The 16,857-nt window shown below is 41.1% G+C and overlaps 1 protein-coding gene and 1 pseudogene across 2 annotated transcripts in view; both read left to right on the top strand.

Annotated features, from left to right (window-relative positions):
- The window catches only part of TGFBR3 (transforming growth factor beta receptor 3), a 208,929-nt gene that overhangs the window by 100,462 nt on the left and 91,610 nt on the right, over positions 1 to 16,857 (top strand). The window lies entirely within an intron of this gene.
- Positions 10,864 to 11,348, top strand: LOC122227992 (annotated as a pseudogene).

Raw genomic sequence — 16,857 nt, 5'->3', positions numbered from 1 at the left:
AAGAGCATTATCTTAGAGGTGAGCCCTTGGCAGGTGTGGCCTCCTAGTGATGTGCACACATGTGCAGGTTCCTTGGGAGAGAGGGAAAAAGAGACCTCGCAGCTGAGAGGACTAAGAAATGGAGGGTGGAGAGAAGATAGGATGTCACTTAGCTGTAACCATGCTGCAGGTGGGGGGTGGTTTTTTAATGGTCTACAGTTGGATCTTTTTGTGAGGTGGAAGTTGTATTGAGATTTCTACTTCCAAATAGGTACAAAAGAGCTTTGACTTGCTCGAAGTCGGCAGTAAATTTAACAGTTAAGTTAAGAACAATATTTTACACATCCCGCTGCTACTCCTCTCAACCTCAGGTCGATAGACATGCACTAGTGCTTTCCTTGGGAATCAGTAGTTTCTGAAGATCAAGGACAAGTCTGAAGTCTGAGGGAGCTGAAGGTCCATCTGGACATGGACATGCACACTTTGGTGTGGTATTTCTGGGTACTTAGGGTGTCCCCTTTGCTTGCCACTTTGAGTTGTAGATTTGGGGACCTTCCAAAGTCAAAGGTGATTGAAGAGTTTAATTTCCAATGATGAGTCACACTTGGGCATTTTGCCTTTGTCATCTGGCCCCAGAGGACTTAGGGGGGCCAATTGTTCTCTCTTGTATTCTGAACATCCCCCCCATCCTCACCGATTTTATCTGGTGCAATTGGCCAAAAGGCTCTACCTGTTCCCCACCGTTAGTTCTTTCTGCCTAGCACCATTTAGAGGTTTTAATACTGGCCCTTTATGACTCTGTAAGTTATTAGTGCGTGTGTTGCTGTTTTGTTTCCTGCTTTCGTATGGGCTGAAGATTCCACTTTTTCTCCCCCTTATCGTTGCTGGTTGTTAAGATAGTGAGAATGTAAATGAAATGGTAATATTACCATTGTGAACAAGTCTTTCTCTGAACAGATTTTTTTTTTCATTTTTAATGCTGTAAATATCTAATTCCCAGTGTTTTAGTTGGAAGCTGTTCAAATTTCCCAAATCATAAAATCTTTCAAAGCCTTCTCCAAGTTACTTTTTCTTGATTCCATTCTCCTCCTTTTTTGCATTAAAAGAAAGAAAGAAAGAAAGAAAGAAAGAAAGAAAGAAAGAAAGAAACCCAGCCTATTTCCAAATGGGGAAATGACCTCTGTTTATTAGAGACCACAGTGGCATGGACCCCTAACTTGCTGTGAGCTTTTTTGATGTGTTTTGGAGCTGTGTACAAGAGTCCTATTTAGTCCTGTTTTTGCCATGTGTTTTTATATACATTTCCTAAACACTTTCCCTGGCTCGGTACTATTACTGTGTATACGTCCTACATGTGTTTCCTATTTTTTATGACTCATACTTACGGTACTCATAAAGATTTATCCTTTATCTTGGCTCTGAGTAATGAGTCCACTTGCACGTTTCCAGCAGAGATGTGGGTTGGGACTTTTGTATTTAATCTTGCAGGGTAGGCCTCTTCAAGGCACAGTGCAGGAAACATGACATATTCATCTGAAGGCACTACTCACTTCTCCTCCCCAAGGGAACAGTCAGCTCAGTTTTTGTGAATTTATTAATTTGTATTTTCCAAGTTTTCCTTTCCCTTTGCCCCTTTTAGCCATTCTGCTGCTTATTGCGAGACCACCATGAGGCAACTAGATGGAACAAATGCTCTGCTCCTTTTCCCTGCTGGTCACTTTGTTAAAGGGCTTGGTGGAGGAAGAAACTGAAATAGTTAAGCTGAAATGATATCTGTATTACATGTGGCAGCAAACACCCAGGGGGTCTTCTTGGGTTCAAATACACATTCAGACCCAAGAGCCCGTCACAGGCCGCAGGTGGCTTTAGTCTACTTAAAGAGATCTAGGGTGGGGACCACAGCTTACAGCTGGGCAGCCTGACATCTGTCTTTTTCGGATGCCTTGTGGCTGTCTGCACACCAGTTCATATCACCATCCAGAGCTGTCCAGTAGATGGCTCAAATGCCAGGAGATCTACATGGTATGAGTTTGTGTGTCTTGTCCTGGTTTAGAAACTTTATACTTCTGGGGCACCTGGGTGGCTCAGTCGGTTAAGCATCCCACTTCAGCTCAGGTCATGACCTCATGGTTTGTGAGTTCAAGCCCTGCGCTGGCCGGGCTCTGTGCTGACAGCTCAAAGCCTGGAGCCTGCTTTGGATTCTGTGTCTCCCTCTCTCTCTGCCCCTCCCCTGCTCATGCTCTGTCTCTGTCTCTGTCTCTCTCTCTCTCTCTCTCTCTCTCTCTCAAATAAACATTAAAAAAAAAAAAAAAGAAAGAAACTTTATACCTCCTGGGAGCTAATATGCGACTATGCTCTATAGGAATAGTGTCCATGGTGGCCATGAAGGAAATGCCTGATTTATGAGAGTCACTGCTCTCAGGGAAGCCCCCAAATCTCTCTTCCTATCAGGTATTTTTAATCTTTCCAGTGCTAATACAGTTTTCCAGTTAGGGATAGAATTCTATCATGAGCAACTTGCCTTTTATTATAGTTGGCATGTTGTTGTAGATTACCAGGGTTACAGAGTTAAGAGAGTTAACAGAAGATCAAATTCTCATGTAAAGGAGGAATACATTTTGCCAACTCTTTGTCCACACCTGTGGTAGGCTAAAAAATGGCTCCCAAAGATATGCCTACATCCTCTTCCCCAAGATGTTACTACATGAATGTTTTATAGAAAATGCTACTATATGAATGCTTTATAGAACAAGTCTTGGCAAATGTGATTAATTGAAGGATTTTGAGGTGAGAAGATTTTCCTGGATTATCGGAGCAGTGTCTAAATGCAATCACACGTTTCCTTGTAAGACAGAGGTTTATTATAGACAAAAGGGGATAAGGCCATCTGACTGTGGAGGCAGAGATAGGAGTGACAGGGCCACAAGCCAAGAAATAACAACAGCTGTGGGAGGCCGGAAGAAGCAAGGAGTGGATTCTCTCCTAGAGCTCTGGAGGAACAATGGCCCTGCCGACACCTTGATTTGGGCTCATTAACCTGATTTGGCACAGACTGATTTTGGACGTCTGGCCTCCAGAACTATGAGAGAATAAATTTCTATTGTTTTAAGCCACTGAATCTTTAGTAATTTGTTACAGCAGCCATAGGAAACTAATACACTCCCGATTTCACATTAGCTTGGGAGATTATCTTGAGTTCCTTCCATGTAGTTCTCCTGCCCCCATTTTGTTCACTGCACATGTTCTTCATCTCTATAAAAGACACTACCACCCAGTTGCCAAGCCCAAGAACCTTGGCATTATCCACGATCTCCTGTGTTTTCTCACATGTCATGTCCAATCTTGTTTATTCGACCATAAAAATATACTCTGAATCAGCGTCTGCTTGACACCCCCCAACACACACACCAACCCTCCCCTCTTCAGTGGAGCCACCATCACATCTTTATTTGAGACACAGTGAACCACTAGCCCAGATCCCTTCAGAGAGCACAACCCGGAGCTAGGGTTCTTGCCTTGCAAACTTGGCTCCACTGTTTATGAGCTGTGTGACTCTGTGCAGGTTTTTAAATAATAGTATCTACTTCATAGATGCTATGCCAATAAAACAGTTAAAATGTGACAGGTGCTTTGAACAGTGCTTGGGCTGTAATCTCACAATGAGTGTTAGCTGCTATCGTTATTAACTAATAAGATCTATTCTCCACGCAGCAACCTCAGTCATCCTTTCAAGTCCAAGTCACAAAACTCACCAGCTGAGCTTCCTGCAGTGACTTCTCATTACATTTAGGATAAAATCCCTGGCGCAGTGGTCACCCCTCGCCCAGCTTCTCACCAATCTTATGGCACTGCAGTTGTTGGGCCTGATGTCCTCCAGAGGCACAGAGCACACTCCTGCCTCCAGTCCTCTGCCTGGAGCGCTTCTCCTTCCTTTCATCCAGTCCCTGCCCTGCTGGTAGCTCTGCAGAGAGGCCTTCATTGACCATCCCATTCATTCATTCATTCATTTATAATTTTTAAAACGTTTATTAAAAAATTTTTTTTAACGTTTATTTATTTTTGAGAGAGAGAGACAGACAGACAGACAGTGTGAGTGGGGGAGGGGCAAAGAGGGAGACACAGAATCCGAAGCAGGCTCCAGGCTCCGAGCTGTCAGCACAGAGCCTGACGTAGGGCTGGAACTCAGGAACCATGAGATCATGACCTCAGCTGAAATCAGACACTCAGCTGACTGAGCCACCCAGGCACCCCAATGTTTATTTATATTTGAGAGAGCAAGCTGAGGAGGAGCAAAGGAGGGAGACAGAGGATCCAAAGTGGGCTCTGTGCTGACAGCAGAGAGCCCAATGGACCTCCTCCTTTAAAATACCCATACTCACCCCTACTGTCTCCAAACCGTGTTTTACTTTTTAAAAATAACTCCTATCATCTGGGGCGTCTGGGTGGCTCAGTCAGTTGAGTGTTCGACTTTGGTCAGGGTCATGATCTCACAGTCCGTGAGTTCAAACCTTGTATCAGGCTCTGTGCTGACAGCTTGGAGCCTGGAGCCTGGAGCCTGGAGCCTGCTTCAGATTCTGTGTCTCCCTCTCTTTCTGACCTCCCCCACCTGTGCTCTCTCTCATTTTTTTAAAATAAATAAACTTAAAAAAAAAACAAAAACAAAAAAATTCCTATCATCTGATAAAATATGACCTGATATTTATATTTAAATGTGTTTGTTGTCTGTCCCTTCTACAAGAATATCCATGAGATGTTTTATTTTGCGCACTGAGATCACCAGTAATTAGAACATACCCAGCATATAGTGAACACTCAATAAAGATATGTGAAATAAATGCTTGAGTGAATGTGCAGAAGTTGATTGTAACGTCGAGTTTTATTAAATAGACTGTTAGAAATTTTTATTTCCAAAATTTTATTTTGGAAATAATTATGTTTTCTGAGCAATCTGATTATTGATATTAGTATGTTTGGTTTAGTCATGAAGTAGTGTTTCCTTTAAAAAAAATTTTTTTTTAATGTTTATTTTTGAGAGAGAGATGGAACGTGATCAGGGGAAGGGCAGAGAGAGAGGGAGACACAGAATCTGAAGTAAGCTCCAGTCTCTGAGCTGTCAGCACAGAGCCCAATGCAGGGCTCAAACCCACAAATCGTGAGGTCATGACCTGAGCCAAAGTCACCCTGAGCCTTAACTACTGAGCCACCCAGGTGCCCCAAGTAGTGTTTCCTAATTCAGGTTTCAAGGTGTAGTGAATTGTGAGTGCTAATAGAGAACTTGGCCCTCCATTTATCAAGATATTTTTTGTTTAAACTTGAGCAAATCTATAGAACCATGTGAGTCTCAGTTTCTTTATTTGTCAATAAAAAGAGACTGGGAAGATTGAGATTCAGTATTTCTTTCAGTGCAATCTTTTGAGTTTCTTTTCTTTCTTCTTCTTTTTTTTTTTAGTCTACATTAAGAGTTATGGTCATATTTTTAAATATAGTTAGTTAATTCAGGTCTCCAAATTGAAAAACAGCAAAACTTGCATTTAATACAAAACATCAATTGAAATGTAGATAAAAGAGTTTCTTGGATTGTTAAACTAGAAAATGTTTTTAAGGAAACCCTTAGCATCCAGTGGGAGCCACTTAATAGCTGAAATGTAAACTATGTGTATCTCATATCTTCATGTGTATGTGTGTTTTAAGAAAACCTGGATTAAGTAGGGTTTACAGATCTGGGACAAATCTAGCCTCCAAATACTTGGGAAATGCTTTTGAGTTTGACTGCTTAGATCTTACTGCCTTGTACAATAGAAATTTCATGATTTTCCAAACAGTTTTGCTGTTTTATCAGGACAGGGTACACACAAAGAATTTCCCACTCTCTTTTATTTATTTGAAATACCGAAGATTAGAAGAAATAATCATTTCAGTTTGCCCGAGCAAAGTCCCTTCCTCATGTAATTAGACCCAGGCAGCTGGACAGTCATCAGCAGCAGCCTTCGTAGACTGTGCACCAGTGCAAAGCATTGTGGGAGTGAGGAGAGCAGGAGCTCGTGGAGCTTGTGCTTGGATGTATACACCAGGACAGAGAACAACACCTGTAAACAGAAAGGACAGAGACATTGAAACATATTATTGCTCTAAACACATATGATAAAAACTTAGCCAAACAGGCTTAATCAAGGACAGCTGGGCTGAGATAAACACAGAAGTGCTAAGGAATCAGGCATGTTGGAAGGATGTGGGGCTGGGGCTGGAGGAGGCTTGTTGCTGGAGTAATTGGAGCCAGGTGTGTTAGCCTGGCAATGGTTTTTGGAGGTGAGAATTTGGAGAGGTTTGAAATAGGGATGTGGTTTGGCTGAGAGCTAGAGGGAGAATTTTCCATGACTAGGGGAGGAGGCTGGTAAATAAAATGGAGCCAGTTGAGGAGTATGAAATACGTTGAAGAAAGCAAGTACCTTGGCATCTGTGAAAGCTTGTGCTTGATAGCCTTGCCCGTTGGTGTTTATGGTGGAGAATGGGCTTCAACCATGTACTCAGGTCTTCAAAGTTGGATGAATTGGTATAATCTTTAACACTGGGAGGGGCAATTTAGATAGACCTCTAAAGACAAATGTTTGTCCCCAAACCTCCCAGCCACAGATTGGGGAAAATCTCTAGCTCTCCCTCATAACCTGGTGACTTCAGCTGCCTTGGAAGGAGTTCATGGTTTTAGCACTTCCCATGTGTGCCTATTTCTCTAGAGTCATATTCCAGATGGAAAGGCAGGTGACTGAGTTTCTGTTCATACATTTGAGGTTGATTTGGAGTAGATGAGGTGTTGGGGTTAGGTGTGGAATGAATGTGGTATTCTCAGGACCATGCATTCTTTGTTGGATTCTGAAGTCCCCAGAATTGCAGTGAAATTTGGAGAGTAAGAGTTGGGTCTGCCCAAGTTAGCCTTGCCTGAACAGGAAGATGGTGAAGAAACCTGTGAATTTGTGCTGTCCAAGCTCTGTCTCTTGGGCCTGGTCTTTAAGGAGACCCAAATCCCAAAGGTTGAGGGGAAGGCTGGGAAATGGCAAAAGAAATGTTCTTTATTTGGAAGCCAGGTGGCTTAGGATCAAGTATGCAGATGTCATTGGTTTCTCATCCTACTTCAAAATCCAAGTACCTACAGGCAGGAGGTAATAGTAGCACACTGATCAGGGCCAAAATCAAACACTGGTAAGCTGCTTCTTCAGAGGATTATGAAAACTGGCATTTTGGTCCATCTTCTCAACACCCTTGCAAAGGACTTGTTGTTAGCTCTAGTTTACAGGCATGGAAATTGAGGCTGAGAGGCTAAATACTCTACTCTAGGTCCGGAGTTTGGAAGTAGTTGGCAGAGCCCAAGCTTGTATCTGCAGCACATAATTCCTATAGATGGGGTCAATGTGCAGTGAGTATCTTTGGGCAAGGTGGGTTTTCCCAAGGTTTAGACATTTATTCAATCATTGAATCAGTATTTATTAAGCGCCTGTTATTGTCAGGCACAGTACCAGGCATTGGTGGCCCTGACACTCCTAATCTTGAGAATTTGCCAAAGGTAGCAAAGATATAGCAGATAGTGAATTCTTCCCCTGATCTTGCTCCCATTGAGATGATCTCAGTCATTTTGCTCTCCTTAACTATGAGCTTAAATAGTGCTCCTGGTGTTGTTTGTTGACTCAGTCATATTGGAAAGGTGGGTCTTTGAACTACAATGAAATAGCCATCTGGTAAGTATTACATGTAAATAGCTGGGTTGTCATCTATAGGTTAAGAGCTTAGAAAGAGGGGCAGGTTGGGACGTCCTGTTACTAACGATAGTTCTTTTCTATACAAACAACTCTCTCTACTGGATTATCTGTGCCAAAATATTACCAAATAGCTTGGAAACAGGTTAGTGTTTTGCCCTTTAGGGATAAAAAGACCATGGAGTTGAATTTGGAAAGGAATCTTGGAAAATGTTTCAATAAAAATATATCATTCACATGCCCAAAAATTCAGCACTCCAGGGCTCCTGCTGGCAGAATCAGGTGAACTTTGAAATATATTATGACTTGATCTTGGATTCTTGCATATCTCAAGTAGGCTGAAAGTTATTTTTGTTTTATTGGCAATGACCTTTTATCAGAAATACCTAGCAGATATGCTTTAGATAGAAGCCAGTGGGCTTTCTGGTAATTTTCTATATATACAACTGCCTTCTTTCCCTTTCAATTTTATATACAAACATAAATGGAGAGATTTCTCAACATCATGTTTTGGAATCTACCCCATATGTTGGTTCATTTTTCCTTTGTCTTTCATACATTGATTCATTTATTCATTCTAAAAATGTATGAGTGTTTACCAGGTGCAGGCATTGTTCTGGGACTAGAGATACAGTGGTAAGTAAGGCAGAATTTCAGCCTTCATAGTGCTTATGTTGTTTTGAACATAGGGTACCCATTTAGGAGACAGGAAGGGGTGGTTGTTAGGGTGGTTAGGAAAGGCTTCTTTGAGGAGGTGCACTTGAACAGAGACTTGAATGATGAAAAGGAGTCATGCACAGGTCCAAGGGAAGAATAGGCCAGATGAAGGACCTGCTGATGTCAAAGCCCTAAGCTTGGAAGCAGCTTGTTGGAGGTAAGTAAGAAGGCTGGGGTGGCTGGAGTAGAGTGAGCAAGGAGGAAAGCAATAGGAGATGGGATGAGTTAGTTAAGGGACAGATCATGTGGTGCTTTGCAGGGGGCAAAGTTGTTTCTTTGTGTTTCTTATGTTTCTGTGTTCTTATCCACTAGTTAAAGGCTGGCTCTAAATTCGGAAGACTTGGGGAGCCCTTCTTTTCCAATAGTAGAGAGTTGGTTCTATAAAGAAAGACGTAGATAGTAAGATAGTAGTTAGTAAGATAAGTAGAAGCTAGATTACTGGAATGGTTATTTGAGTTCTAGTCTCCATGATGCCATAACCAGCGTGGAACTTGGGCTTACCATTACCTCTTCAGGTTTCAGTTTCCTTATCTACAACAAATATTTGAAGTAGAATATCTCTAACGTCTCTTCTATCACTAAAAATCAGTGGCTTTATTATACACAAATTTGATTTTGTGTTTTTTCCTCTGGCTTCTTTCAGAATTTTATCAGCTCTGTTTGCAGTAACCAAGTCCAGTGGTTGTAATTTCACCCTTTTCCCTATTCTTTTGCTTCTGGAACAGACAGTAAAGTATTTGGGGGAAAAATGGCAGGAAGAAGTAAAACAAGTGGAATAAAAATGAGAGAACTTCATAACTTTGCACCTTGGATCCAGAGCTGGCCAGTGTGCCTAACAGTGACCATTTAGCACATTGCCCATTGACCTAAAAGAATTCCCAGTCACCAAATGAGTCAGTTGTAATGACTGAGACTTGTTCCCAGCCTAAGGATTTATGGTTAACTAAGAGCAGCCATTGTCTTTATTAAGGAGGATTATCCCAACAAAATTATGTTTTTAGAACCTGACGGTGTAATCATGTTGTTTGCATTGACTCTTCTAAACTCATATATTTTTTTTATTTATCGGAAGTTCTGTATTTCAATAGTAACTAGAAAAATCTGCCAGTCTTCCTGCAATTTGGTCTAAATCATGAAGCTCTCTCATTGAAAAGTATGTCTAGAAGAAATTAACAAAATCAAATAAATTAACTTGTCTCATTATCTTGTCAACACTACCTATTTTGAAAGACCACTATAAATCTTGATTTGCCCTTAGGATTAACTTTGAGTATTTCATGATTTGTTTTCTTTCTGCCAAGCATAAAGGACTACAGGGCATACACTGACCCGAAGTTAAAGTAAAAATTAAAAAAAAAAAAAAAATGTGGTGTGGGGTAGGAAAGAAATTCTCTAAGACATGTTCACACTGGTCTGAAAAGTTCAATAAATTCATTTTGGAATATTTTCAGTTTTTGAAAGAGGAAAAATCTTCTGTTTTGTTCTTTTGTATTTACTTTGGCAGATTAACCTAAACTTCTGTCAGTCTTTTCATTGAGTACACAAGCCATTTAGTGTGACCTGACATTTCTGAACGGATGGTTCAGTCACATCAGGCCATTTTTTCTTGTCAGCTACATCTCTTCCTAGGGATCTGACATAAAGACTGTTACTGTCAGTTGCTCACATAACTAGGCTTTGTTCTAGCCTCTTCATTTATGGGGAAACTGAATCCCGAAGTAAGATTCTTCGGCAGAACTTTTCTTTACCCCCAAGTGAATGCTATGTCCAGAGTCTCACACTGGAAGGAATACAAGATTGGGAACCATCACTGTTAGTGGTCGTGTAGTAGTGAAAGTTCCTTTTCTCCATTTCTCAGCCAAGGAATATTAACTGCCTCTCCCTGACGGCAGACAAATCATTTTCTGTAAATCAGACAATCCTGTTTTCGTTCCAGAATTGCTTACCAACAGTTTACTTGATTTTTCAAAAAGTGGGAGAGATTATGACCCCAAACTGTTTCAGGTTTGTACTAGAAACTTGTTAGGTCTTGTGAAGACTTAGGAGGGCGTCTCAAGAAGACATTCCTAGGATGAAGAATGTCAGAGCTGTTTTCCTTTAGGGAAGGTAAAGTAGAGGCAGAGATAAAGGACTGTTGGACGTACTTCTTCTACAGGAGAGAACAAAGGATCGGAGATAAAGATTTTTGCATATAACTGAGCCAGAGTTACCAGGCCCTGTGAGTTGTTCCTTGTAAAAAGTGTTGAAGGCGGAGTGCGCGTGAATTCTCCCAGTAGCCACTGCTCTTCCTCTTCCAATAAGCGGCCTGAGGTGATCTCTGAAACTGGTTTGCTATTCACTTGACCCGGAAAACCCGACAAAATCATGCAAATCAAGAGGTTCAAATCTTTGTGTTCACTTTAAGAACACATGGGAAACTGCCCAGGCCATCAAGGGTATGCATATCCAAAAAGCCACCAAGTATCTGAAAGATGTCACTTTGCAGAAGCAATGTGTGCCATTCTGATGCTACAATGGTGGAGTTGGTAGGTGTGCCCAGGCCAAACAGTGGGGCAGGACACAGGGTCCGTGGCCCAAAAAGAAGTGCTGAATTTTTACTGCACATGCTTAAAAATGGAGAGAGTAATGCTGAACTGAAGGGTTTAGATGTAGATTCTCTGGTCATTGAGCACATCCAGGTGAACAAAGTCCCCAAAATGTGGCGTAGAACCTACAGGGCTCAAGGTCAGATTAACCCATACGTGAGCTCTCCCTGCCACATTGAGATGATCCTTACTGAAAAAGAGCAGATTGTTCCTAAACCAGAAGAGGAGGTTGCACAGAAGAAAAAGATATCCCAGAAGAAACTGAAGAAACAAAAACTTATGGCCCGGGAGTAAATTCTGCATAAAATACATGCAAATAAAAGTAAAAACAGAAAAAAAAAAAGTGTTGAAGGCAAGTAACTCAGAGTAGTTTCTGATTCTTTGATTGTTTTTCGGTTAAAATATACCCCAGACTCATCAAGTGTTTCTTGAAGGCTTGTGAGCTGGGAACAAACCCAGGGAATGAATTCCTTAGGTCCGAGAGACTTGGATTTGAGGAGTAAAGTTTAATTTCCTTACCTTGTGAGATACTCCTTGGTAATTCAGTAATGACACCATACAAAATTTGGAACAGGATCCAAAATGGGATTTTTTTTTTAACTCAATTACCAATATATATTCTTTTGGGCAAATAAGTGAAGTAATTGAAGTGGATTTAATAAATTAATGCATTAATGTGATTAAGTGATACCTGATATGCCAGAAATAGATGTACCCTTTATTTTTCAGAAGGCAAGCCATGGTCACAGGTCAGTGAATTATATTACATGCTATTCTTTCTTTGCCTTCACTGATTAGTTAAGCTTGGCTTTCATGGCCCATTGATATCTGGCTGCAGTCTACCTTTCCAATTTTATTTCTCTATATTCTTTTCTACATTTCTTCAGCTTCATGTGAATTAAATGTTCCCCACACCTCTCCATGTTCCCTCCCCTGCTTTGATATTTCTCTTGAGGCTCTCCCTGCCCTTGTCCCCTTAATTCTTCCTGTTCTGCCCTGTTTACCCTCAGGGCCCAGTGAAGTGACCCCCTTTCTCCTCCCATATTTACATCTGTATATTATCTTTTTGCATCCTTTAAACTGTGAATTTCTTGAGAACAAATTTTGTACCTACTTTGCATTTGAAGTCGTTACAGAGTGGCATTTCCCAAAAATACATTTATGTGTTCTGTCTTCACAGTTTTTGCTGAGTTCATATACTACCTGTATTATTACCAGTATTTCTCTTTAAATTAAAAAAAAACAAAAAAAACTGGCTTTACCCTAACATCCTCAACGTGAAATTATGTTTTTAATACCCATGAAAATGAAGACATAAACTATATATAAAAATTTATTCTTTCTTTTTTAAAAAAATTTGTTTTAATGTTTATTTATCTTTGAGAGACAGAGAGAGACAGAGTGCAAGCAGGGGAGGGGCAGAGAGAGGGAGACAGAATCCGAAGCAGGCTCCAGGCTCTGAGCTCTAAGCACAGATCCTGATGTGGGGCTCAAACCCACGGAATGTGAGATCATGTCCTGAGCCAAAGCCGGACGCCCAACTAACTGAGCCACCCAGGCACCCCCCAAAATTTCTTATTTCTTAACGTTTCTTAGTTGTCGCCATGCTTTGGGAAAGATTGATTTGCCAAGTGCCTTACACATACTAGCTAGCCATTTAGTATCTGCCAAATGAAAAAATGGCTGCACAAAACATATGAAATAAGAACCTTTTCTCCCTGTTAGCTTAGTAACTTCACAGCTATTAACCTGGAGATGAAACAAGGAGAAGCCAGAAAAGACACAGCAAGCCTTTAAGTGGAGCCATTCATTCCTACCTGTGAAGCAATTTGTGTTAGATATTACTAATTACTTCCTTATGTAATCCAAACTGCTGGGCCAGTGGGGCCTGTGGATAGCTGACTCCCTGCTGATTGAGTGAGCATCTTGTTTGAAACCCCAGAAACTGTGCAAGGGGACCCCCTCTCCACAATAGGTTCAGGAAGTAGCACTATACATGGAATGCATCTAGAGGAGAGGAACGTGATAAGTGTGTGCACATATCACATTGTTCTAATCAAATTTCTTAATGTTCTGTTCAAGGTAATTTGAGTTACAGATCTCTCCCTACCAATTTTTGTTTATGAATGCATTGTGTACTGCCAGTATAATTGAGTTCTGAAGATATTTTCTATAAATTCTGGCTAACGGAAATTATATATTTTCTTACCTTTTGAGGATGTTGTCAGGCTACTCAGGTGTACCACTTTGAGCTCCTCAAAATAATACATTACATTACAATACAATACAATAAAATGTTCTGTGTATTCAAGCTATAGTAACATAGTTAATAATTAACTGCAATAATGTTAATAAAACTTAAAGGCTTTTGTAAATCCCTGAAGAAATTTGTTTCTGAGTTGCTATACTTTATAGTTGCTGCTTGTATATAGTAAAGAAGTAATAAATTATAGTTCCTTATTTGCTTTTTAAACTATAGCATAGGGGTGCCTAGGTGGCTCAGTCAGTTGAGCATCCAACTCTTGCTTTTTCAGCTCAGGTCATGATCTCACAGAACTGTGATATCGAGCCCCGTGTTGGGCTCTATGCTGACAGTGGGGAGCCTGCTTGGGATTGTCTCTTTCCCTCTCTGTGCCCCTTTCCCACGTGTACATGTGATAGAGAAAGTGCAAGCAGAGGAGGGGCAGAGAGAGAAAGAGAGAATCCCAAGCAGGCTCCCAACTATCAGCACAGAGCCCAATGTGGGGCTTGAACCCACAAACTGAGATCATGACCCTAGCTGAAATCAAGAGTCAGACACTTAAACAACTGAGCCATCAAGGTACCCCAAACATTAAAAACAAACAAACAAACACCAAACTGTAGCATAGATTATTAAATTAGAGACCCTAGAACAGGTTGTTTTCTTATTTAGTGTTAAATGAGGTTTAGATTATTTTTTTCTTAAATTTATAGAAAGGAATTAGTCCATGTAAGGTCAATATGGCATGAAGTCTAAGGTTTTTATCAGAAAAACCTCTCGCCCTCCTTCTCCCCCCGCTCCCTCTTTCTCTGTCTTTTAAATCCAGGGTTGGGATCAACAGCTGTTCTAGCATGGGCAGGGTAACTTGATATAATGGTATACATTTTTACCCTGGTCTGCTCTCAGAGCAAATTTGAAATGGTTGTTTTGGAAAATGTGCTATGAATTTATCTCTAGACCTTCGCACCAGAGCAGTTAGTTCAGCCCAGCAAATCCCTGGCACTTGATGTGCATCTTTCATAACAGAACTTTGATGCTGTGACTTGATGCCTTGAAATCAGCACAACAAAATGGTGCTTGAAGAGCAGTGTTTACTTTGATCATTTTTCAACTTCTGTGCCCCAGCCTTTTCACGGAGTACAAATTGCTTTACCAGAGTTATGGGGCTGAAGCCCACGGACTGTTTTTGTAGTCTGGTTGCTGTGGTGATTCTTAGCCTTCCATGAAACTCCATCTCCAGGGAAACAGAAACCTTTGCAGCTGTCTCAACCTTTTGGTATCGTATCTGGTAGAGGTCTTCACTGAGCTTGTTGCAGGCCGGAGAGTGGTCAATAAACAAATACGTGGAAATAGGGCATCTCATTCAGGACATGTTGTATTATTTCCAAACAAGCAACTCCCTTATCCTTCTTGCAAATCATAGGGAACTTTGAAGTATCTCCAAGGCTGGCTGAAGCCAGAGTTTAGTAAGCCGTGGAGATGTTGGTCATGATAATGATATGAGTAAGAACTTAGGGAGGATGGTTGATGACATTATAGAGTTGCCAGGTGGGGAAGAAAGAGTGGTGGCAAAGGAAAAGCTTAATGGGGCTTGTGTGTGCTTGGAGAGGAGAAGTTGGTTTAGGAAGAGGGTCTGGGCTCAGTCCAAGGATGCCAGCAGTTTGGTGTTTGCAGGACTGTGAGGAAAGCTATTTTGACCTTTCGTCTCAGTGGAGGACAATATAGACAAGACCTTCTTTCCTTTTTTTTTTTTTTTTATTTTTTTTTATTTTTTAATATATGAAATTTACTGCCAAATTGGTTTCCATACAACACCCAGTGCTCATCCCAAAAGGTGCCCTCCTCAATACCCATCACCCACCCTGCCCTCCCTCCCACCCCCCATCAACCCTCAGTTTGTTCTCAGTTTTTAACAGTCTCTTATGCTTTGGCTCTCTCCCACTCTAACCTCTTTTTTTTTTTTTTTTCCTTCCCCTCCCCCATGGGTTTCTGTTATGTTTCTCAGGATCCACATAAGAGTGAAACCATATGGTATCTGTCTTTCTCTGTATGGCTTATTTCACTTAGCATCACACTCTCCAGTTCCATCCATGTTGCTACAAAAGGCCATATTTCATTTTTTCTCATTGCCACGTAGTATTCCATTGTGTATATAAACCACAGTTTCTTTATCCATTCATCAGTTGATGGACATTTAGGCTCTTTCCATAATTTGGCTATTGTTGAGAGTGCCGCTATAAACATTGGGGTACAGGTGCCCCTATGCATCAGTACTCCTGTATCCCTTGGATAAATTCCTAGCAGTGCTATTGCTGGGTCATAGGGTAGGTCTATTTTTAATTTTCTGAGGAACCTCCACACTGCTTTCCAGAGCGGCTGCACCAATTTGCATTCCCACCAACAGTGCAAGAGGGTTCCTGTTTCTCCACATCCTCTCCAGCATCTATAGTCTCCTGATTTCTTCATTTTGGCCACTCTGACTGGCGTGAGGTGGTATCTGAGTGTGGTTTTGATTTGTATTTCCCTGATAAGGAGCGACGTTGAACATCTTTTCATGTGCCTGTTGGCCATCCGGATGTCTTCTTTAGAGAAGTGTCTATTCATGTTTTCTGCCCATTTCTTCACTGGGTTATTTGTTTTTCGGGTGTGGAGTTTGATGAGCTCTTTATAGATTTTGGATACTAGCCCTTTGTCCGATGTGTCATTTGCAAATATCTTTTCCCATTCCGTTGGTTGCCTTTTAGTTTTGTTGGTTGTTTCCTTTGCTGTGCAGAAGCTTTTTATCTTCATAAGGTCCCAGTAATTCACTTTTGCTTTTAATTCCCTTGCCTTTGGGGATGTGCCGAGTAAGAGATTGCTACGGCTGAGGTCAGAGAGGTCTTTTCCTGCTTTCTCCTCTAAGGTTTTGATGGTTTCCTGTCTCACATTCAGGTCCTTTATCCATTTTGAGTTTATTTTTGTGAATGGTGTGAGAAAGTAAGACCTTCTTTCCATAGGAACCAAGGGAATGGAAAAAAAATAGCCATGATTTTAGAGGGTAGAAGTAATAGTAGCTACATTTAGAAGAGCACTTACTGTGTGCCAGTCACTGTTTTAAGTGCTTTCCACATATGGCATGTTTAATCCTTTGACATCTGATGGAATAGGCACAGGTATTATCCCCACATTATAGTCAATGAAACTGATGCCCATGGAGTCTTAACATGTTCAAGGTCCCAAGGCTGGTAAGTGGAGAACTGAGATTCCAAATGGCTCTGAGTCACTGCTGTTAACACTAGGTCAAACTGCCTGTAATTTAGAAAGGAAAGCAGAGTGACCCAAAGGATCGAGTTCCAGGGGACACTGGCCAACTTGGAAGAAAACATAGATCTTGGAAGAGATTAAATAATGCCTTAAAGTGTGCTTATTGATTGTTCATTCATTCATTCATTCATTCATTCATCATTAAATACTTATGTAGGACCTACTAAATGCCAGGTATTAGACTAGACCCTGAGGTAATAAAAAGACAAGTCCCAAACCCTCCTCTTAGATGGTTGATATATACAAAGTTGATGTAAAACAAGGCAGCAGGTGCTCTGTGCTCTAA

The sequence above is a fragment of the Panthera leo genome, chromosome C1 (assembly GCF_018350215.1).
Source record: "Panthera leo isolate Ple1 chromosome C1, P.leo_Ple1_pat1.1, whole genome shotgun sequence".
Taxonomy (NCBI): domain Eukaryota; kingdom Metazoa; phylum Chordata; class Mammalia; order Carnivora; family Felidae; genus Panthera; species Panthera leo.
This window is presented reverse-complemented; position numbering and strand designations above follow the sequence as displayed.